General features: G+C 41.9%; 1 protein-coding gene and 1 long non-coding RNA gene across 4 annotated transcripts in view; both read right to left on the minus strand.

The window, feature by feature from the left end:
• The window catches only part of pde4ba (phosphodiesterase 4B, cAMP-specific a), a 176,392-nt gene that overhangs the window by 122,965 nt on the left and 28,187 nt on the right, over positions 1–25,240 (minus strand). The window lies entirely within an intron of this gene.
• LOC127605755 (uncharacterized) lies at positions 5,361–11,791 on the minus strand. The gene is made up of 2 exons (XR_007963651.1): positions 5,600–11,791; positions 5,361–5,425 (listed from the first exon to the last, which is right to left on the minus strand). It is a non-coding gene; the product is annotated as an uncharacterized LOC127605755 (long non-coding RNA).

Genomic DNA, 25,240 nt, shown 5'->3' on the forward strand with positions numbered 1-25,240 from the left:
CCGGCCTCCCTGTGTGGAGTTTGCATGTTCTCCCCGGGCCTGCGTGGGTTTTCTCCAGGTGCTCCGGTTTCCTCCCACATTCCAAAAACATGCATGGCAGACTGATTGAACACTAAATTGTCCCTCGGTGTGAGTGTGAGTGCGAATGGTTGTTCGTTTCTGTGTGCCCTGCGACTGGCTGGCAACCGATTCAGGGTGTCCCCCGCCTACTGCCCGAAGTCAGCTGGGATAGGCTCCAGCACCCCCCGCGACCCTAGTGAGGATCAAGCGGCTTGGAAGATGAATGAATGAATGAATGATTGCATAAAGAAGATATTCACATTTAAAACACTGAAATGTTATGATATCTTTGGTTGATTTCCCCTTTCAATGTGACTCGTCAGTATGTATTCCATATTGCTTGCTTGGGAAAAATAAAAGTTATTGATCAATCAAGTTGTCACTCTGAAATGACAGGGGCAAGCTGGCAAGGACAAAACAAATCAAACTCAACTGGCGTTCCTTCCCGTTGCTTTAAGAGCGCTCATGACCACAATCGCCTGTCATCTTGATGGTTGCCATCTTCAGTGCTAAGCAGATTCTGTCGCATATGTGCCCCAATTTTGAGGAGAAATATTTCTTCATTAAGCACACATGCTGGAAGCAAGTTGACATTAAACTGCTTAATCTGCTCTTGCACCAAATGCAGGGCCTGCCTGTTTATGTGCTTTAAGATGGCACACCGAATGACAGACACTATCAGAGAAGCAGAGAGCCCATCTGGGACATAGTTAGGTGCTAAAAATGACATCAATAAACAAGGCTGTAATTAAAAGTGTGTTGCGTTTGTGTCTCCCTTGTGAAACGGAATTGATTTGAGTCGAAAAGATGCATACCGAGAGCTGCAGCGATTCACACCAACCAAGAGGAGGTTACATCAGATGTCGCACTCAATCCGTCTCCCTTCCGTTTTCTGAGGCACTATGTTGGCGATTAGTATCCGCCCTCATTTGGCACATGATGTGCTATCCTGAATCACAAGGTGAATATGAATTTCCGTGAGAGGAGAATTGGATTTTCACACCTTTTAACATTTAAACACCACAACACAATAACCTAATTGAGGCTGGCATCATCATCGTCACTATCGCAAACATTTTCGCTGACCTAGGAATAACTGCTGTTTTTGTCATTAAAATTCAGGCTGCTGAGAGTCACTGGCATTTTGCACTCGTGTCCTCATCAGCCTAAACACTCACTGCATGGTTATGAGTTAGAAGTGCGAGAGGAGTCGCTGTGACGAATGTGCGTGTAAGAATGTGTGCGCGTGCGTGTTATGTGTGACTTTTGTGTGTTCCAGATCGGTCTGTTGTTTTTGAATGCGCCTGGACTCCTGACAAGAAGCAGTGCAAAGATGCTGGCAGATGGCATGAGTTTGGCGGGAACCTGGGAACTGAATGCCGTGTGACGGCTGCCTGCAGGCAGAATGGTGTAGGGCTACCATTGGGCTTGTCTGGTGCTGCAGGTCAACATTCAACACGGTCGAAGATGCAAACTCCGCACAGGAAGGCCGGAGCCGGAATCGAACCCTGCATCTCTGTACTGTGAGGTCGACACTCTAACTAGTGGACCGTTGGGCTGCCCTGTACACAATATGAAAAACTAAATTATGTCATAGACATATACACACACACACACACACACACACACACGCAAACACACACACACACTCACACACACACACACACACACACACACACACAATCTCGACTTCATCGTTCAAGCTGTTACCATGGTGATCGAGTGACAGCTGTCCCCACTGACAGACTAAAACAAGAGCCATTTTCACCCATAGTAGTTCCCAACTGTCACACACACATTCCACTCACCTTCACCCCATGTAAAGACTGAGGAGTGATTGTAATACAGTTTTATATCTAACCGCGCATCACACAGACAGCTCATTGCTATGGCTGTTTTTGCTGCTCTGTCTGTCCTATACGTTAGTGCATCTGTGCAGTGTTTAATGTTTCATTCAACTTGGTAACAGCAGCCAAGCCAAACTACAACACTGTATTCAACGCGAATCTTACAAATCTGTTGATCAATGGCATTAACAAATGCATCTGTACATCATGCACGCATACCTGGTATTTTCTACACTAATTTTTACTTAATTTTCATATTTATAGTTTTGCAATATTGTTTTCACCGATAAATGTGTGGCAATTTGTCACTGTATCACAGCATGCAGTGTTTTATTTTGTTTTTCCAGTTTTGTGATTGTGTTTATATGTTCCGCGCCACAACCGTTGATAGAAGTAACAACCTGAAAGTCTCTAATTCATGTATTGCAAGACAATGAGTTCAAAAGAATATTCAGTTATCTCTTTCATACTATATTTACTAAAGAACTTGTGAGCATAGGTGCGTCGGTAAATCTTCCAGGTCCATCATTAGTCATTCGCCAGCAGCTATGCCACCTGTCCGTCATTATGTCAAGGCAACCAAATCGGTCGCAACCACGCTTCCGTCATTACTAAATTACAGTTCTTCACTACCACTGCAGGACCTGCAGACAGATCACCATCATTTTAACCACGCTACCTTCATCGCTAAATTAATGTTCATCACCACTATATCAGGACCATCTGATCTTCTTCTATGGCAGCGGTGCAACAGCGACAGCCACTCGGCGTTGAGAACGTACTACTTACTGCATAAAACAAATTCTCAGCACAATGTATCTAATTCGGTAAAGAATCATGCATACTGATGTCCAAAATCATTTTATTGGACGTCCATGATGGAACACCATGAAAACTAAAAGAAAGATATACCATAGCATTTACAATCACTATTTCTAATCATCTCTTTGACTCAAATCTACAATAAATAAACAAGATATAGCATACCCAATGTTCCCTCTAAGATGTGTGCACGCGCAATGGCGTCACTCCCTCTGTGCATGGCAAATATATACAGCGCATATGAAAATAATAAATAAAAAAAATAATCTACCTTGAGCTGTTTTGGCATTTTGCATATTCACCTCATACAAAAATAATGAAAAGTTGATTTCCAGGGCCAGAACTAGTCATTTGACTGTCCAAGGCAAATTTAGTCAGCGACAACCCCCACACTCAAAGACTCCCCTACTTTGGATTATTTTTGACAATAGGTGAATTATGGAATTCCGGCCACTTCGTCATAATTTTAACATCTGTTACAATGGTCGAATAGCTTCAGTTAGTTCACAAATGTTTACCACCACAGACTTTGAATGTGAATGTTTCGCATCATCAAATCTAAAGAGGGCAAGGTAAAGTCCTTCAAATCCTTCCTGAGGATTATTGTCTCACATGTGAAGCATCTCAACACTTTGACAGTAATTAGTAATAATTATGCAACATTTAATGTGGTTTACTACCTTTTCAACCATTTTCATACTCACAAATTATTGAGGAAAAGCATTGCTCATGTCACTCTTCACTTCATATGCTTTGTCTTAGGAGCAAAATGTGTGTGTGTCGTAAATAATGAAGCAATAATTTCTTAACTCTTTCTTTCATTCCACAAGACATACTTGTACATATTTTTAAAATTAGGCCCCGCCTACCAAGGACGTACTTGTACGTCTGTCTTTTTTTGCGTCATAGAGAGGAGGGTCTGATGCAATCTGTGAATAAGAATAAGCCATTTGCATTGTAAATCATGTAAAAATGTGACCCGTAGGTGGCAGTGGTGCCTCACGTACTTGAAATGCATGCTTTAAAAAAAAAACAAAAAACTATTTTTCTCCGGTTTTTGCCCAGGAATCGCCATTTTCATGAAGCTTAGCCATTTTGTAATGCCGATTGCTGAAGAATGGAAAAAGATAGAAACCATTTCTTTTTTTCTGCTGAAAGAAGAGAGTCCAAACTTTATTTTGGTATGCTCCATGTTTATTAAGCATTAGAACCAAATATTCTGCGGGCCTTGCAAGAACAGTCAAAATACTGTAAAACTGTGATTGAGGGGGTTTCTCCAGTGAAAATGGCTGAGATTGAATGAGTTAAACATGATGACTATGAGAGAATTTACTTACATTATTTGTGAACGATTCAAGTTACTTTGGCCTGATTGACAACATAAATTCCTTAATCCTTACCCAACTCTTACAAACGTACGCTCATTTTATCCATGTCACAAAACTCTATTCAATGATATCCTCTAATGTGATATTGTGGTAGTTTGAATTTTTTTGTAAGATATCTAAATCGGGTAAATTATAGATCTCAGAATTTGCACAGGTGTGGTAGGCCCCATGTAAATGTTTGATGTTGCTCACTGAGGTCCAAGAAAGGCAGGGAGATTGTGTGAATGCTCAGACGCATGGAAAATTAGAGGGAACATTGAACATACCGTGTGCGCCTTGTAAACCAGTAGTCGACAAATCTGAGAAAATAAACCCACTTCCGCTTTGGTTAGTCCATCAGTTTTGCGAAATTTCCCGTCATTTGCCCGCAAACCTACTGTCCATCAGTGACAGACTGATCGAATGCCCACCTCTGCTTGAGAGTACAATTTACTCATCTGTTTTAAAAACACAGATTAGCAATGTTCTCCTCCCCAAAAACGGCAGCATTTGGATGACAAGATCAGTTTATCACCAATTATCTGCCTTTGACATGCTTGAGGCTTGCCGTCAGGACGCGAGCAGCTTGCAGAATTATTTGCTCAGTTGGCAGTGTCCAGCACACAAGCCCGAATATCCTCGCTGACTAAGACAAGTTCATTTTTTTGACCTGTTATCCATATGAGGAAAAATGCCATGAAATGATCACAGATGGACGTTGGCATCAACATTCTTGATGCTGAGCAATGCTGCAGAATGTACAATCGATATGATTACTGTTAATTGATTAATGAATCTCCAGGATATTGTGATATTGTTATCTGTATGGTACCTCCCAATTTGGAAACAGTAATATTTTTACAATTATTTAATAATTGCCTCAAATGATTGTGCAAAATACTTGCAGTTGAGTACCTATGGAATCACCTATTCACAATATTTTGTAATGTTTAAAATATATAAGAAATATAATATTTATTTTGTTTTTTGGGAGGCGGGGTATTTAATTTTTTATGGGGAGTGTGAATTGGACTGTTATCAGCAGGGGGTGGGGGGGGGGGTGTGGCGATGGGTTATGATTTTTTTCCGCCCCAAAGATTTTCAGTGGGTGTCTTTTAAACGTGGATTTTAACGTGGACTATTCTCAGGCCTGCCAATTGTATTGAGTTAAAGGTACTTTTTTTTAGTTTTTGTCCAACACCTTTTTTATGAGTTTTTTTCAAAAAAATTTTCTGTTTAACCACAGTTCAAAAGCAATATCTGATTTTCATTCGTCAATCAATGCATCCATTTCCGAATCTGCTTATCCTTGTGAGGGTCGCGGGCGTGCTAGAGGACACCCTGAACTGGTTGCCAGCCAATCGCAGGGCACACATAGACAAACAACCATCCGCGCTCACCTTAGGGCAATTTTGAGTGTTCCATTAACCTGTCACGCATGTTTTGGGGACGTGGGAGGAAACTCGAGTACCTGGAGAAAACCCACACAGGCCCAGGGATAACATGCAAACTCCACACAGGAAGGCCAGGGCCATCATCGAACTCTGCATCTCTGGACTGTGAGGTTGACGTGCTAACCAATTGACCACTCTTTATTGGTTAATGTTCGTTACATTGTTTATTATTACTATTCTTATTATTATTATTATTCTTTCTTTTATTTTTTTTCTTTCTTCAAAAGAGGGGTACCAACAAATTTGGTCTATGTGTATTATATGCTACACTTAGGGACAACGAGGAGGGGGAGGGGGAAGGGGCGTGTTTGATGAGGGAGGAGGGTATTAAATAACCATCCGGCCAAATGTATACATGTCACATGGATAATGATCACGGGTGTGCAAGTCTGTTAGCGGATAGCTGACATACCTGTCTGTATGCAGAGCACACACCCTTATATTTTTGGTACACAGTGGAATACAAATGTACCAGTAGATTGAAGAATTGATTTGATCTCGTCAATATTTACACTTTATTTGATCTCACTATTTACACTCGGGCACACACCAAGCGTAACTTGACGAGTTGCTTGCAGGAAGGGATGATTGTTACATTTTGATGAGATGCTATGTAATAGGTACATAATTTGGGGCTATTAATTGTCCTCAAACTATTTTCTGGCTTCTGATCTAAGCGGAGCCCTGACTGGAACTTCCCTGGTCTTGTAGCAGCTGCGATGACTCAGAATCTAAGTGCATATCTGTCTCCCTGCCTCCATCCCATCTTTCCTCCCAGTCTGTCTTTGTACACGCAAGCCAAATGCGTACACAAAAGTGGAGAGAAAACCAAGGGGGCTGGAGGCTTCATTTGGGAAATGTGGATTTTGTTCAGGCGCCGTGACAGAGACAGATACTGTTCAAGAAGAGTTGCGAGAGGAACTGGGACATCATAAGCCCCTCCTGGCCACAGTCAATTCCATAGCTCTCCACCGATTTCAATTAAGATAACTGTTATTTGGCAGAGGGAGCAACATCAAGTTGATTAAAGGGTTGAGAAAATGTAGTCCAGTGATAAATTGGAGAAAGAAGGTGATGTAAAGGGGGAGGTATTATTTTGTTGCTGAGATTGAATGCAAGCAAATAGGACACTGAAATAAGACAGATGAAATAGCCGTATCTTCTTAGCTGAAAATGTCGAAGCAGTTAACTCATTCAGTACCAGCCAATTATAGACCACGTCTGAAAAGACGTTTAAAAACGTATTTGGGAGTGAATGGGTTAATCTACTTGAGAGTGGAAATAATGCACTTCAAATGAAACAGTCTCTTGAATTATCTAACTTAGCATATATATTTGAAGAACTGATGCCACCGCTGGCCTTTTTTTTTTGTTTTCAAAACCCATTTTGAGATACAGAAAGACATGTTTTACAGCTAGGATACACCATAGTAGCCCTCTGAGACAATAGTGTGTTGTCCAACAAATACGCTTTTAAGTAAATTGGGTAGGATTATGTTCATTTATAGTATTGGAGCTTTCTTTTTGTTTGTTTGGAATGCGCGAACAATTCCAAGAAGCTTTACAAATGTGATTGAATAATGGATGCATCTGAGGGGAAAAGAGACATTTGTGCTTCAACCAAATCCGTGGAGCAGGCTCCTTTTTGTCGCATGACAAATGAGAAGCAGAGGAATGAAAGAGTGGACTGAAAGAAAAGGCTGCCATATTGATAACAAGACGAGACAGAAGAGAATGAGGCACAATGTGAGCTATGGGTAGAGGGAGAAATAAAGGGGGGTGCAAGGGGGGCTAAAGTGGAACCAACCCAAACAACCAAGTAACAACAAGCACATGGTCACGCGCCAAAATGGTCTAAATCAGTCTCAATCTCCGATCCTCGAGGGCCGTTTTCCTGCATGTTTTGATCAGGATTATTATCATGCTCCTGCAGAGCATGCTGATGAGCCGCTCATTTGAATCAGGGGTGATGCGGCAGGGAGAGATGGAAAACATGCAGGAAAGGCGTCCTCGAGGACTGCAGTTTGAGACCCCTGGCCTAAATCATTGTCGGGGGAGCATTCTGTACGTAAAGCTCAAGACCTGGAGGCTGCATCTCGACCACGTGCCCTTATCTGCAGAGGTAGGCTTTTAGTCAGTACGATAATCAATCAACTCAGTTTGGATCTCACGGGCTCCTATGGTCAAGTCCATACATCCTTTCTCTATATAGCTTGTCCTCATTAGGTTGGGAGGTGTGCTGGATCATCCCCCAACTGAGGAGAAGAAGGGATACACCCTGAATTCTTGTTTGCCAAACAATTGCAGGGCACATACCCAAAATGTTGAGACTTCAATAAAACAACATGCTTGAGGAAGCCAGAGAAATCTTGCACAAGCACAACATGCAACATGCAAAGATGTAAAAAAGCCAGAGCCCAGATTTGGATCCAGCGCCTCAGGAACTATGAGGCAAGTGTTCATGCCAGTCAATGACGCATCTCTTCTAATACTTGATTTAAAAAAAAGCGATTAATTAAAAAATATGGTCTAAAAAAATATTGTCTACCCACAAGCATTGCAATAAAATTGTTAGTTATTTAGTAGAGCTAAACATCTCTTTATTTTCGCGATAAGCAATGAAGATGAACAAAAAGTTGAACCAAGCAACACTTTTGTGGGCCAAAGGCCCACCTTACCAGCCTTCCGCAGGAACTAGCTGATGAGCCGCCCGGAGGGCGGCGAACCACTACCTTACCAGCCTTCCGCAGGAACTAGCTGATGAGCCGCCCGGAGGGCGGCGAACCAGCTAGTACAGTATATTTCGCTGTAAGACGGCAAACAGTGCTAACCGTGGTGATTTTCTGCTCAGCCTCCATGATTGCCCACTTGGCATAGTGCTGATCAGTGCAGTCAAATCTGCTCAAGCGGGTTTGGTGACCACTAAATCCAATGCAGTTTACTTTGTGCCATTGAGACCAAGGTTTTAGTTTAAAATGTATACATCACTCAATCAAATCAAAATTCTCCTGCAAGAGGAGGGGCGCCCAATCCTGTGTGTTGAGCAGACCAATTGAACCAGTTTCTTCCAGCACTGGCGGTCTTGTGCCAGCTGTTCTGCGTCCCCCATCGTAATATACAAAGAAAATATTGTTGATAGTAAACCTTTGCCCACCCCGATTCACTGGTTTTAGAATGTTTAATTAACTACTGTATTTTCCAACCACAAGCCCCGATTTCTTTCCACACGATTTGAACCCTGCGACTTATAACGTGCAAATTTTTATTGACGGGTTTCAAGTCATCAATAGATTTACCCCCAGTCTCATCACATCTGACCACTGACATGACTGAACACATCACAGTGGCCCAATGAAATTGTCCCGAGCCAGCCCTCATCCAGAATATTCATCAATCATTTGTGGTTGGAGTATGCGCACAGGCCGCCTGAGAAACACCGAGGTCTGTGTCTATGCATGCGTGAATATAGATGGTGAACACAGTAAAGCAAAAATAAGCATTTTGAGTTAAGTTTAATGACCGTGTGGAACGAATGCCACAAATTTGGCCAGCTGTACAGTGAACGAAAAAGTAGTACAGGGTATACTTTATAAATATACTTGGGTATATAAAGTATACTTTTTCAGACTAAATGTAAACAAATTAAGTTTTAAAAATCATGCGGCCTGGTGTTTGAGTGACTCGCGCGTCAACCTCACAGTGCAGAAGTACCGGGTTCAATCCCAGCTCCGGCCTCCCTGTGTGGAGTTTTTATGTTCTCCGTGGCCAAGGGTGGATTTTCTCTGGGTACTCCGGTTTTCTCCCACATTCCAAAAACATGCGTGGCAGGCTGATTGAACACTAAATTGTCTCTCGGTGTGAGGGTGAGCGTCGTTGTTTGTCTCTGTGTGCCCTGTGGTTGGGCTGGCAACTGGTTCAGGGTGTCCCCTCCCTACTGCCCAAAGACAGCTGGGAGAGGCCCCAGCACCCCGCGCGACCATTGTGAGGATAAAGCGGGTCAGAAAATAGATGGATGGATGGAAGTCATAAGTATCTGTCTGTAAATATTTCAGTACAAGCCCAGCGTACTTAAGCATGTGTATGTGAAGTTGATAAAAATATAATATTTAAAAAGTACACTTAAAGTATAATGCCCCGATTTAATATTCAAAAAAAGTTTACTTATAGTATGCTTGAATAAACTACTTTTGGCTACGAGACTGTTTCTCTGTTGTTTGTTGGACTACCGACTTCCACCATGGCTGGAAATGGAGGACAAGCGCTAGCCGCAAGCCAGAAAGGACAGCACTGATGCCATGGAACCGACATCTTCTGCGGCTCCCAAACACGTCACAAACAGCTTTCCAAAGGCTGCGCTGCCACGGACTTATGTGCACTGCTGCCTCAGCGAATTGGACTCGTGTGGCAACAAAAGGCTGTGAAAGGCTTTTTAGACGCTGCTGCTTAAGTAGCTGCATTTTGCATTGACTTTGTGTGTGTGTGTGTGTGAGGGGGGGGGGGGGCTCCTGTATTTAAGTTAAAAACAAGTTTATAAAAGTTCATCTGTGTGGCCTTTTTTTCTTTTTCGGAAATATCCCATCTTAAAACATGGAGACCCGGAGCCATTATTCCGAGGCGGCTAATGCATGTACAAATTAGTTTTTATAGCAACATTTTGATGTCAGGTGTGTTTTGTAGAACGAAAATTCCGCTAAATGTGATAGATATGGAGGGTGTCCCATATCCTTGGGATTTTCTATATCTGGCCTTTCACGAAAATACTTGAGAACCCCTGACCACAATTTTGTAATTCAATCTTGTGAAGGGCGCACACTTATTCATCGGAGCTCAGTATGATTCTTATCATCAAAGCCAAGGACACTAGAGGAGCTGAAGCAGAATATCAATAATGGGGACAGCACGGCAAATAGCAAGTAACCTTCATTGCTCTTTTTCTTGCTCTTTTTCTGTCTAATCTACTGATTTGCTGCCAACACAAATGACAGATTTAGGGATTTGCAGGATTTTTCTTGGTGGCCCAAGAGCAGAACATACAGTGTACATCGTACAGCTTTTGTGTGTTACTTTACATGCTATATACACTCAAGGTTAAGTGAAACTGAAAAATATGAAATCCTTTCCTATTGAAATATCAGTGACGTTTTGTTACTCTTAGCATGTTCATCCATTGGTTTGTTTTATTGAGCATTAGCTGGGTTAATTAGGACGTGTAGCTGGTTTCAAAATGTATTACTTTTCATGACCTGTTTTTACATAGAATCTTGGATTCTGAGCTGAATCGGGTTTGAAGCCAAAACCAAATGAAATGTAAATGAAAACCTCATTTTTTAATAAACAGCTAGGCAAATGTGAATTGAATTTCATTTGGATTCACAGGGGTGTCATATTCCTTATTGCTGATCAGATCTGAAATCAATTTTCCTCTTGTAAATGCTGGAAATTCGTAATACTGTCAGGCTGCGCTCTGTCTGCTTGTGGTCTGTCTTGAAGTTAATGTGCAGTGACGTTGACGTTTCACACTTGAAGGCTTCCAAATAGAGCAGACAGGAGTGGCCTGTGACAGAGAGTTTGTTTTTAAATACAATCTCTCAAAGAAACACCATGATCACACATTTAGACCGTTAGGAAATCAAGGATGATTGAACTTAAAAATATATGTATTATGCAAAATTCAGAGAAGCCGGGAGAATTGTTTTCCGATGAGTGGGTGATAATGTGAGTTTTTAATCCAGTTATACAAGCAACATGTGTCACCTTCGCACAAATGCAAACTGGATGATGAATATTAACATTGATGTTATATATGTTGTATTTTGGAGTAAATGGATCGTAATCATCATAGTTGTTTTGACGTCAATCTGTTTCCCAAATCAACAGTATGAGTGTAACAAAAAAATAATGAAGCAAAATTATGAATAGCACAGCAAATAGAGCTGAAGAAAAATAACAGTCCCACATTCAATGGGATGGATGCATGAATGACTGAATTATGATCGCCATATTATTTTTAGTTACAACTTAATGAAACCAGCTTCTTTTAGTTGCCTAGAAACATTTGACGGTTCTGGGAATGGTTAAAAATGAAATGTATCAGAAATATCGCAATAAGATTACTGTGTACATAACAACATTACAGAAGATGCAGACTTCAATTAACGTCGTTTCCTGTGCCCTGCAGTTGTAATCCTGTGCACCCACGAGACGTAGAGGCATAATTCGGTGGCCATCTTGGTCATACTAAAACTTGTAGTTTAGTAACCGTATGTTTTTTACACACACACACATATATATATATATATATATATATATATATATATATATATATATATATATATATATGTGTGTGTGTGTGTGTGCGTGTGTGTGTAAAAAACATACGGTTACTAAACTACAAGTTTTAGCATGACCAAGATGGCCACCGAATTATAAAATGCTACTGGCAGTATGAAAATGCAGTAGAAGTGCAAAAACAATTTAGGAGGAAGTTTAACAAAGAACCACCAACACGGGTTGCCATCACTCGAATTAGAGATACATTTGAAGCTGATGGAACTGTTCAGGACATCCATAAGAAGGGTTCCGGAAGACCACGTACATCGACAAGCACCACAAAAGAAGAAAGATGACTGGAAATGTTTCAACGAAGTCCAAGAAAGTCTTTGCGGCAAGCTAGTCGTGAGGTAGCCATGATGTGTGCCATTCCATCGCTTTGCGTTGTCAGCACTATTTGGAGCAGAACACACATCAGTTTGACACCATGAGATAACACAATAGAATGATAATTCTAAATTCTTTGATATGTTGAAAATTATTCAAATTATAATAAACACCAAATTTACAATTATTTAAGGTGTGTTTACATTTTTTGGGACACCCTGTATATACAGTATATATTTGACAATACCGTTGTATTGAATTCAATTGAATTCAATCAATCAATATATCTATCTATCTAGATAGATAGATAGATAGATATAGGGCGGCCCGGTAGCCCATTGGTTAGCACGTCGACATCACAGTGCAGGGGTACCGGGTTCAATTCCAGCTCCGGCCTCCTTGTGCGGAGTTTGCATGTTCTCTCCGGGCCTGTGTGGGTTTTCTCCGGATACTCCGGTTTCCTCCCACATTCCAAAAACATGCATGGCAGGTTGATTGGTCACTCTAAATTGTCCCTAGGTGTGGGCGTGGGCGTGCATGGTTGTTCGTCTCTGTGTGCCCTGTGATTGGCTGGCAACCAGTTCGGGGTGTCCGTGTGTGTGTATATACATATATATATGTACACACACACACACACACACACGCACACACACACACACACAAAGAGAGTAATACTTTGACCTTAACCCTTTTCTGCACCCTGTAACTTGATACCATGGTAAGCTGTCCGCTGTAGTAAGCACTGTCCCTGAAAGGGTTAAATAGACACACTTCACAAAAATAAAGTTTTAACGAGTGGAAAATGGGCCGAGGACAAACTAAGCTTTGATTATTTGATTATCCTGATGGAAAGTGGAAAGAGATTGGGTAGAACAACAGCAATAAAAAATGCATTTACCTTCACATGAAAGAAGGCAGATGTGGGTAACACTTTATTTTTACTGCCGAGAGACATGTTTTTTATGTTAAAAACCTTTAAACTGGCATCTTTCTTCTCAGCAGCCCGTTCACATCCAAAATGTGTTCGTAGGTTGGAGCAGGAGACACGTTTCATTCTCTCAAACATGAAAATCATTTCAAACTGACAGCTTCCCAGAGCATATGCACTCGAGGATCAATCTATGAAGGTCAATACTTGCAAAGAGTGAGCCTAAAGCGCACCAACTGGTGGGAAAAATCAGGATAAGAGAGCAATGCCAATGTTTGAGGGCCAACATCCCAGCATGGATAAATGGCAGCCGTTATGTTCCTGTGTGACACGCAGGTCAAGTTTATGAAACACACAAGCATATCTACAGACAATCTCAGCGGTTTCTTTTCCAGACAGGATCAAGGCACGTAATCGGTGGTTTCATATCGCTTTGGAACATAAAATGTGTATTTTGGCCCTCACGCGAACCCATTGAAACACAAAACTACTGAATGGGCTGGCGTTTATGTGGCTAACTTGTTACGCACATCATACATCGAGATTGCGCCGGATATTTAAAAAATAATTAATAAAATAACCTGAGTGGCGATGACCTCCGACTTGGATTCCCTCAGTTTTTTCCTTGGTGTGTCCCCCCCCCCCCCCCCCACACACACACACACACATGCAAACTCCACTCAGGGAGTTTGCTAGTTTAAAGGGTTTCTCCCTGTGTGGAGTTTGCATGTTCTTCCCGGGCCTGCGTGGGTTTTCTCCGGGTACTCCGATTTCCTCCCACATTCCAAAAACATGCATGGCAGGCTGATTGGACACTCAAAATTGTCCGAGGTATGAGTGTGAGAGCGGATAGTTGTTCGTCTCTAGGAGTGTTCACACGGCACACATTTGCTCGGGTGCTGCACTGATGTATTTTATTGCGATATATCTTACACCGGAGCAAATTTTGTGGACACACGTACAAAGCCGTGGAGTGTGTTAACTCTGGTGCAGCCTCGGTGCAGCCCCACTTGAGTTCACACTGCATTTTTTGCAGCGGTGAAAAACGATAGAAAACAAAGAGCTGTCGTGTTGGTTCTTTTTAAAACATACACAACTCAAGCAACTGCTGTACAGGCACGTCCTTCTCCTTCTCAGTCTCTGTGCCTTCTGCTCGAGAGGCGTTCAATGACCGCCCCCGAAAACGTAAATCGACGATGACTTCAATGACACGCAGAAAAGCTAACATATAATGCGCCAAACAGAAAATCAAGAGAGGAAATCACAAAATAAATTCTGTGGGGGAGGAGAGGGGTTGTGAACACACAACAAAGGAACAAACTACACAAACAACTCAGAGACCGTCCAGTCTCCTACAAAAGGAAAGATGATGTTTGGGGACTATAAACCGCCTCCCAAGCCCCACCGTTCTAGTTGAGATGGAATAACCCAAGAGGCAAGATGTCGCTTGCTACTGTTATTGCTAGTTGCCATTCTACTGTTATTGCCAGCCATCATGTCATCATGTGTTGTTATTAGACAAACAGATGACGGAAGTACAATAGAGCACGAAAGCAACACATTCTAGCCGTACGTAATCAAAGCTAGAACTCCGGTCTCAAATACCGCATCTGACCCCTCTGTCCATGTTCCATGTTCAGCTGTGCTAAATTCTTTTGAAACTGTGTCCTTGACGCTGTTGGAGGATGTAGTTTGCCAGACAAAGCCAGCTGGCTCCCCCTGCGACTCTCTTCCACCGCATTTCTTTCAGGAGGTTCTCCCGAGTGTTGGTGCATCAGACTTGGATACCATCAACAGCAGCCTCTCTTCTGGTATAGTTCCCCAACACTTTACACATGCTGTGGTCCAACCTTTGATCAAGAAACCTGGTCTTGAACCAGATGTGCTGTCAAGTTTCAGGCCCATTTACAAACTGCCTTTCATTTCAAAAATTCTGGAAAAAGTAGTGCACAAGCAGTTGAAATTTTTCTAGGATGAAAATAACATCTTGGAGGTCTTCCAGTCAGGTTTCAAGACGATGCATAGCACGGAGTCAGCCCTATTACGAGTTCCTAATGACATCCTCCTGGCAAATGACACTGGAGACCACGTGTCTAGTTTTATTGGACCTAACTGCAGCATTTGATACAGTTGATACAGTGGTACAGTATTCTGCTGACTCATTTGCAGCACTTGGTGGGCATTGGCGTTGGTGCTCTTGAGTGGTTTAGGTCCTATTTAGCTGACAGAACCTTTTGTGTCAGCCTTGGCTGGTCTGAGTCACGCACTGCTCTCCTGTCATGTGTTGTTCCACAGGGCTCAATTCTGGGGCCTCTGCTGTTCTCACTGTATCTGCTCCCATTGGGTTCCATCTTAAGGAAATGGTATTCTCTTCCACTGCTATGCAGATCTATGTCCCACTGAGCAAGAAAGACGCCTTCTCATTAAGGCCACTTCTATCCTGCCTGGAAGAAATCAAAACCTGGATGGCACAAAATTTCTTGAAATTTGATGAAAAGAAGACAGAGGTGATACTGTTTGGTCCCAGTGGCCCTTGTACATCCCATCCTGTAGACTTGGGCTCCCTGACTCCTTATCTTAAGTCAACAATCTCAAACTTGGGCCCTAAACTGGACAGTGATTTCAAACTTGATCAGCAAAAATTGGTGCCGTTGTTAAATCCAGCTTCTTTCACCTTAGACAGCTGGCCAAAATAAAACCTCTCCTCTCTCATGCACACTTTGAGAAAGTAATTCATGCCTTTGTCACATCCCGGCTTGATTACTGCAATGTCCTTTACTTTGGACTCAGCCAGTCCTCCATTAAGCGCCTTCAGCTGGTCCAGAATGCCATTGCTCGTCTCTTGACTGGCACTCGTAAGAGGGAGCACATAACTCCTACTCTGGCATCCCTTCACTGGCTCCCCCTTCATTGTAGAGTTATTTTCAAGATCCTCTTATTTGTTTTCATTCATTCATTCATTCATCTTCCGAACCGCTTGATCCTCACTAGGGTCGCGGGGGGTGCTGGAGCCTATCCCAGCTGTCTTCGGGCAGTAGGCGGGGGACACCCTGAATCGGTTGCCAGCCAATCACAGGGCACACAGAGACAAACAACCATCCACGCTCACACTCACACCTAGGGACAATTTAGAGTGACCAATCAGCCTGCCATGCATGTTTTTGGAATGTGGGAGGAAACCGGAGCACCCGGAGAAAACCCACACAGGCCCGGGGAGAACATGCAAACTCCACACAGGGAGGCCAGAGCTGGAATCGAACCTCTGCACTGTGAAGCCGACGTGCTAACCACTGGCCTACCGGGCCGCCCTTATTTGTTTTCAAATCTCTAAATGATCTCACACCACCTTACCTCTCTGAGCTCATCCGCCCTACACGCCTGCCCGGGGCCTCAGGTCTGTGGACCAGACATTATTAGAAGTACCAAGAACTAAACTGAGGCTCATAGGGGATCGAGCCTTTTCTGTTGCTGGTCCCTCTCTCTGGAATGACCTCCTGCTGAATATTTGGCAAGACTCCTCGCTGCCCATCTTCAAAACCCTCCTCAAAACTCACTTGTATTCTTTGGCATTCGACTCAGCATGACTTAGATTTGTTCTTGGTTTTACTGTTTGGTGCTTTCTACCGTCTTTATTACTGATTTGTTTTACTGTTTATTGTACATGTTAAATTGCTCCAAGTACAGCACTTTGTATGCAGCTATGCTTGTTTGAAAGTGCTCTATAAAAACAGTTGAGTTGAGTAGCGAGGCTACTCCCCACGCTGCAAACGAGCATTTGCTCTGGAGCTAATTTTTAACCCTGTAGCGTTCACACGTACCATTTTACATCGGTGCTGCCCCGCAAACGACCATTTGCTCCGGAGCAAATTTTTAAATCACCTCCCTGAGGTGGGTTAAATTTGCTCCGGATTAAGCTGTTTTCAGGGGCTACACCAGTGTAACTTTGCACGCGTGGACGCTCTACTGGGATAGCCCCAACACAGCACCGGAGCAAATGTTGCCACGTGAACACCACTTCAGTGTGCCCTGCGATTAGCTGGCATCCAGTGCAGGGTGTCTCTTGCCTACTGGCCAAAGACAGCTGGGATAGGCTCCAGCACCCCACCGTGACCCTTGTGAGGATAGATCAGATCAGAAAATGGATGGATGGATATATATTTGGGTCAATTATTTCACCAACTTCAAATTTTCCCATGTGCATTTTACTCACACAAACACACAGCACAAACTTCAAATCCAATTTTACTCACTTCATCACACATGAACATGCACAAACATGCGCACACACAAAGAAAAAGAGTGTGTGGGTGGTGGTTCCCCAAAGGGCCGTGGTGACAATGACTCAAGGTGACAGGAAGTGCATGCAGAACCAATCATTGACAGCATACTGCACAGTCCGGCATGTCACAGACAAAAACATACACTCAGATGAAGGCAAAGCCATAAGTCAAAACTTGATTTTGACCAAGTGATGAGGTACAGCATTGACAAGCAGAGAGATCCACACTGCAACCAGTCACACAGCAACAAGTTAAATTAGATTTAACTTTGTTTCTGCTTTGCTGGAATATATAACAATGTCTGAAGTTTCTGCTCCAGTGAATCCAGTCTCCCCATGCAGTCAGAATGTATTCATTGCATCAGATAAGGATGAAGCGCATGGTGTTGGTCTGCCTCACTTTTACATTGCTGCACATTATAACAAGCCGAGAGAATTAGGATGATGCTGCAATTTCTTTCCATCGATGTGACAGTCCAAAACTGAGATGAGAATTATACTTTCTTTCTTTCCGCAGGGCAATAGACACAAATGATTGTCGAAATAATAATTATGACAGATGGTCTGCGTTTCAAGAAATAAACATACTGTATGCTGGAGTACGGTGGAATCCTCGGACCTACAAAATCATCACTTTTTAGAAAAGCAAGCCATTTTCAGCACCGTTGATTTGAAAAAAGAAAAGAAAAGTGTGCACTGACCAGAAGTACATAAATTTGTGAAAAAAAGATGTAATTTACTCAAATCTGACAAAGGTGGTTCTGGCCTGAAAGTGTCGCTCCCCCACATATATGCATTTTATAATATGCTTATCTTCTCGAGTGTCGCGGCATGCCTGGGCATACGCCAGCCATCTTAGAGCAGGAGGCAAAGTCCACCCTGGACTGGCTGCCAGCCAATCGTGGGGCACATACATACAAACAAGCAGAAAATCTGCCACAATGTGAACAGTCTCAGTATAGATGAGTGGACGGATTAGTGCTGTGTTTCTCGTGCTATTTAACCATCATTGGCTCTCTGCTTAGCATTGCACTAACCGTGCTGTTAGTTTGTTTTTTTACTCTTAATTAGACCTCAGAATGACTTGGAGGTTACAGTTGGCTGTAAATGCCCCAAAAGCCAACATAAAACTCAATGTCTCCTCCGCGGCAGCAAGCAGAAAGCTGTTGTGTGTATAGCCGGAAGGTCTGGCTTCACGCACACTTCTTCCCATCACAATTCCAGCAACGGCTGCCTTACGTCATTAACGTGGCAAAGAGAAAATGTAAATGTATCTGAATATACAATAAGTGCAGATGGCAAAGCTAAGATTGAAGGGGCAAGGGTGTCAGCACATTTTAGAAGTGTGGACAGCAAGGAAACTCATTGTACTGCATACGGTTGCGCAGAACGTGGTGCCAATACAACGAGGGGAATGGGAAAGACATTTGACAGGTAAATTGACATGTCGCCAAAAGGAGGCAGGAGCAAGGAGCAGGATGCACTGAAAACATTTTTATTTACAAAAACACTGAATAAACTAAAGCCAAAACAAACAAAATCCTAAAACACTAAGAAACCAAAGTAATGGCAAGAAGCAAAAACAACGTGACAGAAATACAAAGAAAAATCCATGACAGTAATGCACAATAATCTGACCCTGAGTGGTTGACGGGGGCACTGCTTTTAAAAGAAAAGAACTAATGATATGATGACCAACAGGTGCGACACCCTCGGGGAAGCCCTCCAGTACCATCTGTTGGTCACAAACAAAATAATCCTGACGTAAATAAAAAATATATTTATCAAATATTGTGTATTTATAGCCCACATTAGGCATTGACAAAAATGTAAACCTCATGAAAATCTCTTCAGAAATGAGCAAGTCTCGACTTAATTTCAATGGCAATGTTGTTCCTCCAAACATGGTCGCCACATAGGCACATTGGTTAGTTAGGCTGCTCGTAAATCTATTTTTTTTGTCTGACTTCCCGACTTGAATCTCTCAGTTTGCGTGGTACACTTTTACTTGCTGGAGGTTGGAAAATTCCAATTGTTGGGATGTAGCACTCGTCTTCGTATCTGTGAGTGTGACAGTTAAGCTCACCAATATCTGGTCCAATATTGACGAAACTTCATTCAGTCATGCATTTCATTCAGAAAACAATGACGTGATAGCTTAGTCACGATTGAGACGACAGTAATCCCTCGTTGAACGCGGTTAATGGGGTTAACCAAAACCACCCGCGATAAACGAAAATCCGCGAAGTAGCGACCAATTAACTTTTTTTTAAGTTTGCAAACGGTCCGCGAGAAGCTGCGAAAGTCAGCAAAACAATAGTGAGTCACATAGAGCAACATATACAGTACTGTACTCCATGTATATGATTTTTTTTTATGAATATGTTTGAAAAAATCCGCGATGCACTGAAGCCGCGATAAACGAACCGCGAAATAGTGAGGGATCACTGTAATCTTAAAATGAAAAGCAGTCATAATTTAAACATAAAATGCATACATAGTTTCAAAGGTTTTGACATCATGGTTTATTACTGGACAAAGCAACTTAAAAAGTGATTCTTCTGATCATCCACCCATCCATCCATCGTATGTGAAATTCCGGCTTGTCTAAATAGCATTCAACTCAACCCGACTCAACTGTATTTACGGAACACTTTAAAACAACCACCGATGTCTACAAAGTGCTGTACATGGAGCAAATATCATATCGACAACAATAAACAATAAAACAATCAATTAAAAAAGACAGTGGACAACACAAAAACAGTAAAACTAAAAAAAATCTGGTCCGACTCATGCTGAGTCCAATGTCCAAAGCAAAGCAAAGCATAAAAGGGGCGAGAGTGGAGAAAGGACCAATTCGCTCTGTGAGTTAAGATTGAGAGTGACAGCACTCTAAGTATATGGTACAGTATGTTCTGGAGCGAAGCTTTAAGCAACCGCCAGAACATCACAGGAGAACAAATGCCTTCCCATCAGCCCCAGCCCCTTACTTCGACGTCCATGCAAAGGCTTGTTTCTGCGCTGAATTTGTATGGAATTGTGCTACTTTTTGACATTTACATAAGTACTAGTCACAAGTCAAGACAAATAATGGCAGAAATTAACATGAACAATGTGCAAATGTAATGAGCCACGTTTGGCATGTTTCATTGACCTGTGAAAATAATACATGCTTGTCGCAAGGGGGTTTTTCCCCCCCAATCACTGCTGAAATAATCAGATTACAGACATAGACAGAATACACACACACGCGCGCACACGCACCGTCATCACGCTCAGCCATCCCTGATAGTTAACTTTTTGCTTGGCTGATTCAGCACAGCAAGGTAGCAGATAGAAATGGAGGGTGCTGAACCAGGTCATGAGAGGAGATTGAAGAAGCAGAAGAGGAAGATGAGGATGGTGATGCTGAAGGGAGAAACTTTCCATCAAGTAATGTAATGTAAGGTGGATTGAGCGAATATGCTGATCTGTTTTAATGAGCATAGGTCAACCCACCAGGAAGTATTTTTCATTAACTAACTGAACTGATTAAAAAAAAGTCAACTTGTGTTTACGCTCCACTCCATTACCTCCAACTCGGTAACCTTTTAATTGTCATGCTCGGACACTACTGATTTGAATGTTGAATATCTCACTGAGTTAAGCAATAGCAACATTATGTTTAATTTCTTGACTTACGAGTTTAATTTGCTCCATGACGACGCGCATAACTCAAAACAGTCGTATTTCAAATTGTCGCTCCCAATTAAGATTAATAGAAATACCACAGATCCATTCCAGGCCCCCATAAAACACCAACAAAAACAAAAAACATGCACGGCAGGTTAATGGAACACTCTAACTATTGTTTGTCTATGTCTGCCCTGCGATTGGCTGGCAACCTCTTCAGAGTGTACCTCACCTAGTGCCCGAAGACAGCTGGGATAGGCTCCAGCACGCTCGCGACCCTCCTGAAGATATACTGACCGTCCTTGATGAATCCAGCCAGTGAGCCGTCTCATTTAATTGCTGGGCAACAAAAACCTATACAGTACATGGGACCACCAACGGTGGTGCATTGAGCTACCCATCTTTAAAACTTGTCTTAAAACTCATTTTATTCTTTGGCTTTTGACTCAGCATGAGACTTGATTTTTAACTTTACTGTTTTTTGTGCTTTCTACTGTCTTTGTTACGAATTTATTGTTTTAATGTTTGTAGTATAAATCATTTGTGCTCCATGTACAGCACTTTATATACAGTGGTGGTTGTTTTAAAGTGCTCTATAAATACAGTTGAGTTGAGTGTATTGTGACCAGATATCTAATTAACTCTAGAAAAGCTTGTTTGGCCAACAATTTTGAGAGCGAGCAAGGACTCAACTGCACCGTCTCGCTTACAGCATTAAAAATGCAACTGTGTAAAATAATGCACATTTTAGTCAATGTACCTGCAATCGCATCATGCGTTGTTTTTTTTTCCTTTAACTGCAACAGGATACAGATCTTTTGGTGTCCTGAATACGTAACTCCAGTACATGTATTTTGTTACTCCCCTCACCTGTATATTAGCATAGTCGTTTCTATATTAGCTTGGTCATTTCTCATTTTCCTTTAGTTTCTTTCTTTTGCCTTGACATAGTTTTTATTTGAGTGGTGAACACAGCAATTACACGCCTCAGCCAGCCGCCCATCAAACATTTACGTCATGTTGTCCTTTGGATTACAAAGGCAAAAGGAGAGAGCAAAAAGAGAGAGCAAAAAGAAAGCCTTCCAGCAGATGCAAAGACATGAGAAAATACACGAAACGAAGATAGTGGAAGGAAGTCGCACAAAGAAAGCCTTGCACAGAGAGCAAAAAACACTGAAGACGACAGACAGAAAGACAGACATACAAAGAGAGCGTAAAAATGACTGAGACAAACAGAGGAGACAGGGCAACAGCTGACTAGCTCAAACAGAACACTCTTTGTCTGAGTGCCAGTGGGTCAGGAGTTGACCAAGTTGAATAATGTTAGCACGAGCAATATATAATAATGATAGCATGAGCAATAGCAAAGATACAACTTTGAACGGATTGTACAAAGGCTTGATATAATGCAATGTGACCACTTAAAAATGTATAAAAATAAAACAAGGGGGAGGAGACTGTTTTTTCTGGGCCTGAAGTTCCAAGATATTGTTTCAATGTATTGTTCACTTGATGTTGACACTTTCTGATCATTTGTCATATGGGTACAGGAGTTTCAAGAGTTAGCTGGCGACCAGTTCAGAGTGTCCCCCGCCTACTGCCTACAGCTGGGATAGGCTCCAGCACCCCCGCGACCCTTGTGGGGATAAAGCGGGTCAGAAAATGGATGGATGGGTGGATGGATGGACGGAGTTTTAAGAGCATTCCAAAAAAATCTTAAAAACATCCTCAAGAACAGTTACTTAGTCTAACAATGATTTAGTAGGTGGGCGAAAGAATTTTAATATACAGTTAAACCTCGGTTTTCGAAAATCTCGGTTCTCGACCAATTCGGTTTTCGACCAAAAATTGAGTTTTTTATGCCTCGGATGACGAACAAATATTGGTTCTCGAACAAACTGAGCGCACTTGAGTGCACCGCATGACTCCTCTCGCCTTCCTTACACGAGGAAATGACGCTTCCTCGGGTAGACGAGGAAGTGACAATTCCTCATGTCGCTTTCCATTGTGAGCAGACGTGTTCAATAAACTTTTTTTTTTTTTTTAAAGAGCATGGGTTTGAACAATTCGGTTTTCGAACAGCCTTCTGGAACGGATTATGGACGAAAACCAAGGTTTGACTGTATTCATAACTTGAATTTTGAGGCGCCAGTGCACCTGCGTGACCAATTCGGGAGAGGGGTTACAATGCAACATGCGCTACAAATAAAACAATTTTGCTAAAAAGTGCAAATTTGAAAGCAAGTGTGAGGTGTGGGTATGCTTTTGAAAAACATGATTTATTGCTCATCAAAGAAACCCCCACATTTTTTCAATTGACGATAGTTTAGCATTTTATTTTTGAATTGAATTCTCATGACAAAATGTCATTTGTAATAAATACATAAATAAATTCTAAAATAACAATTATGAACTGTATGTTATGAACAGTATGCCCAAAAAGGTCACTTTACATGACGCATGATTAAAAAAATAAAACAACAACAACAATGTGATACTATTATAAACATACAACAAAATTTTCACAGCCGATATATCACAGTGCTCTCTTACACATTTTGATTTGATGAAGACCGTGTTTGTCATCCAATTTTCAGTTTGTGTAGCGCAAGCCGAGTCTAAGCGTCATGTGGTGTTTCTCATCTTTGTCAGATGATCGCATTTCTGAACAACACACTAATTTTGTCACAAATTCCTTGCAGTTCTTAAATCATTTATATCTGCTTAACACGGGGGTCGGCAAACCACGGCTCATGAGCCGCATGCGGCTCTTTCGCGCCCCCCAGTGGCTCCGTGGAGCTTTTTCAAAAATGTTTGAAAAAGGAAAAAGATGGGGGAGGGAAATACATTTTTTTTTTGTTTCAATATGGTTTCGATAAGAGGACAAACATGACACAAACATTAACGTTTTCCAATGCTGTAAAAGTGTATCGAATAAATATAAAATTTCAAGATTTCGTCAACAAGGATTTGCGTCCTGGCCTGCGACACACATTTCTATTTGCAGGGCATCCGGGATGTCAGTCAGGGGGTTGTTGTGAAAATATTTTGTTTTTTTTAAAACCCAGACTTTCTTGTACAATTCATCAAGGATACTTGCAAGAACGGGAATCTGGATGGCCGAGAAAAGCATTTTTCAATGGGACACGTGAGCTACGATAGTGAGAACGCTGTGAAAGTGTCTCCAGTGCCTCCTTCATCTTAGCGGCCATTATGGCTGTCACGCATTACGGCATGCATGTGGAAGTGTGTGCGTATGCACGCGTGTGCGGTAACAGGTTGATCGCGGGAGGTTGGTTGATCGAAAAGTAGATCTTCCATCAAAAATATTTGGGCATCCCTGCTCTAAAGGATGAACTGTAGGGAAAAAAAAATAATTGAATCATGTATTTGTAGCCAACTAAATCATGTTGATAGTTGGCGAATATCACTAATATAGACACATACAGCATGTGTTGAGTTGATGATAAGGCTTTTAATTTTTTGCGGCTCCAAACATATTTGTTTTTGGGTTTTGGTCCAATGTGGCTCTTTCAATATTTTGGGTTGCCGATCCCTGGCTTAACACTTCCACTGTAACTGTATCTCTGACGGCAGCCACAATATTGATATGACTGAAGCTAAAAATGTGTGACACCACTGATGACCTTGACTTTTGACTTAATAAAATAGCTTGGGAAGATCAGAAAGCGCTGATAAAAAAAAATGTGGAGGACCTGAGTCAAATCCTATACAGTCATATCACACGATGTGTGGTACAAAAAGATGGGACTATACTCACAAAATCGTCCAGTCCAGAGTGTGCAAGTTAAATAATAAATCAGAGCTACTGTTTCGTGCTCCCTGTTGGAATATTGTGAGAACAAGTAACGAGCACTAATAGATTCTAAAATACTGACAATGAGTCTACCAGTTGTCATCGGCAGAAGAATTAAATTTCAAGGCACTTTCTTTAAAACGAGGATTGGATGTTGGTATCTTTAATAATCTGGAATTGTACATATTGTCTATTCAGTTGTTGTCAGTACTTTTTCTTTTTCTGTCGTTCTTTTCAGTTACAGAAAGAGGCCCTGAGGGGAATTTATCTTAAGAATGACGGTTAACTAAACTGGTTGAACGGGACCAATCAAGGTGTTGTGGATGTTGTTCCA

The sequence above is a fragment of the Hippocampus zosterae genome, chromosome 8, assembly GCF_025434085.1.
Source record: "Hippocampus zosterae strain Florida chromosome 8, ASM2543408v3, whole genome shotgun sequence".
Taxonomy (NCBI): Eukaryota; Metazoa; Chordata; class Actinopteri; order Syngnathiformes; family Syngnathidae; genus Hippocampus; species Hippocampus zosterae.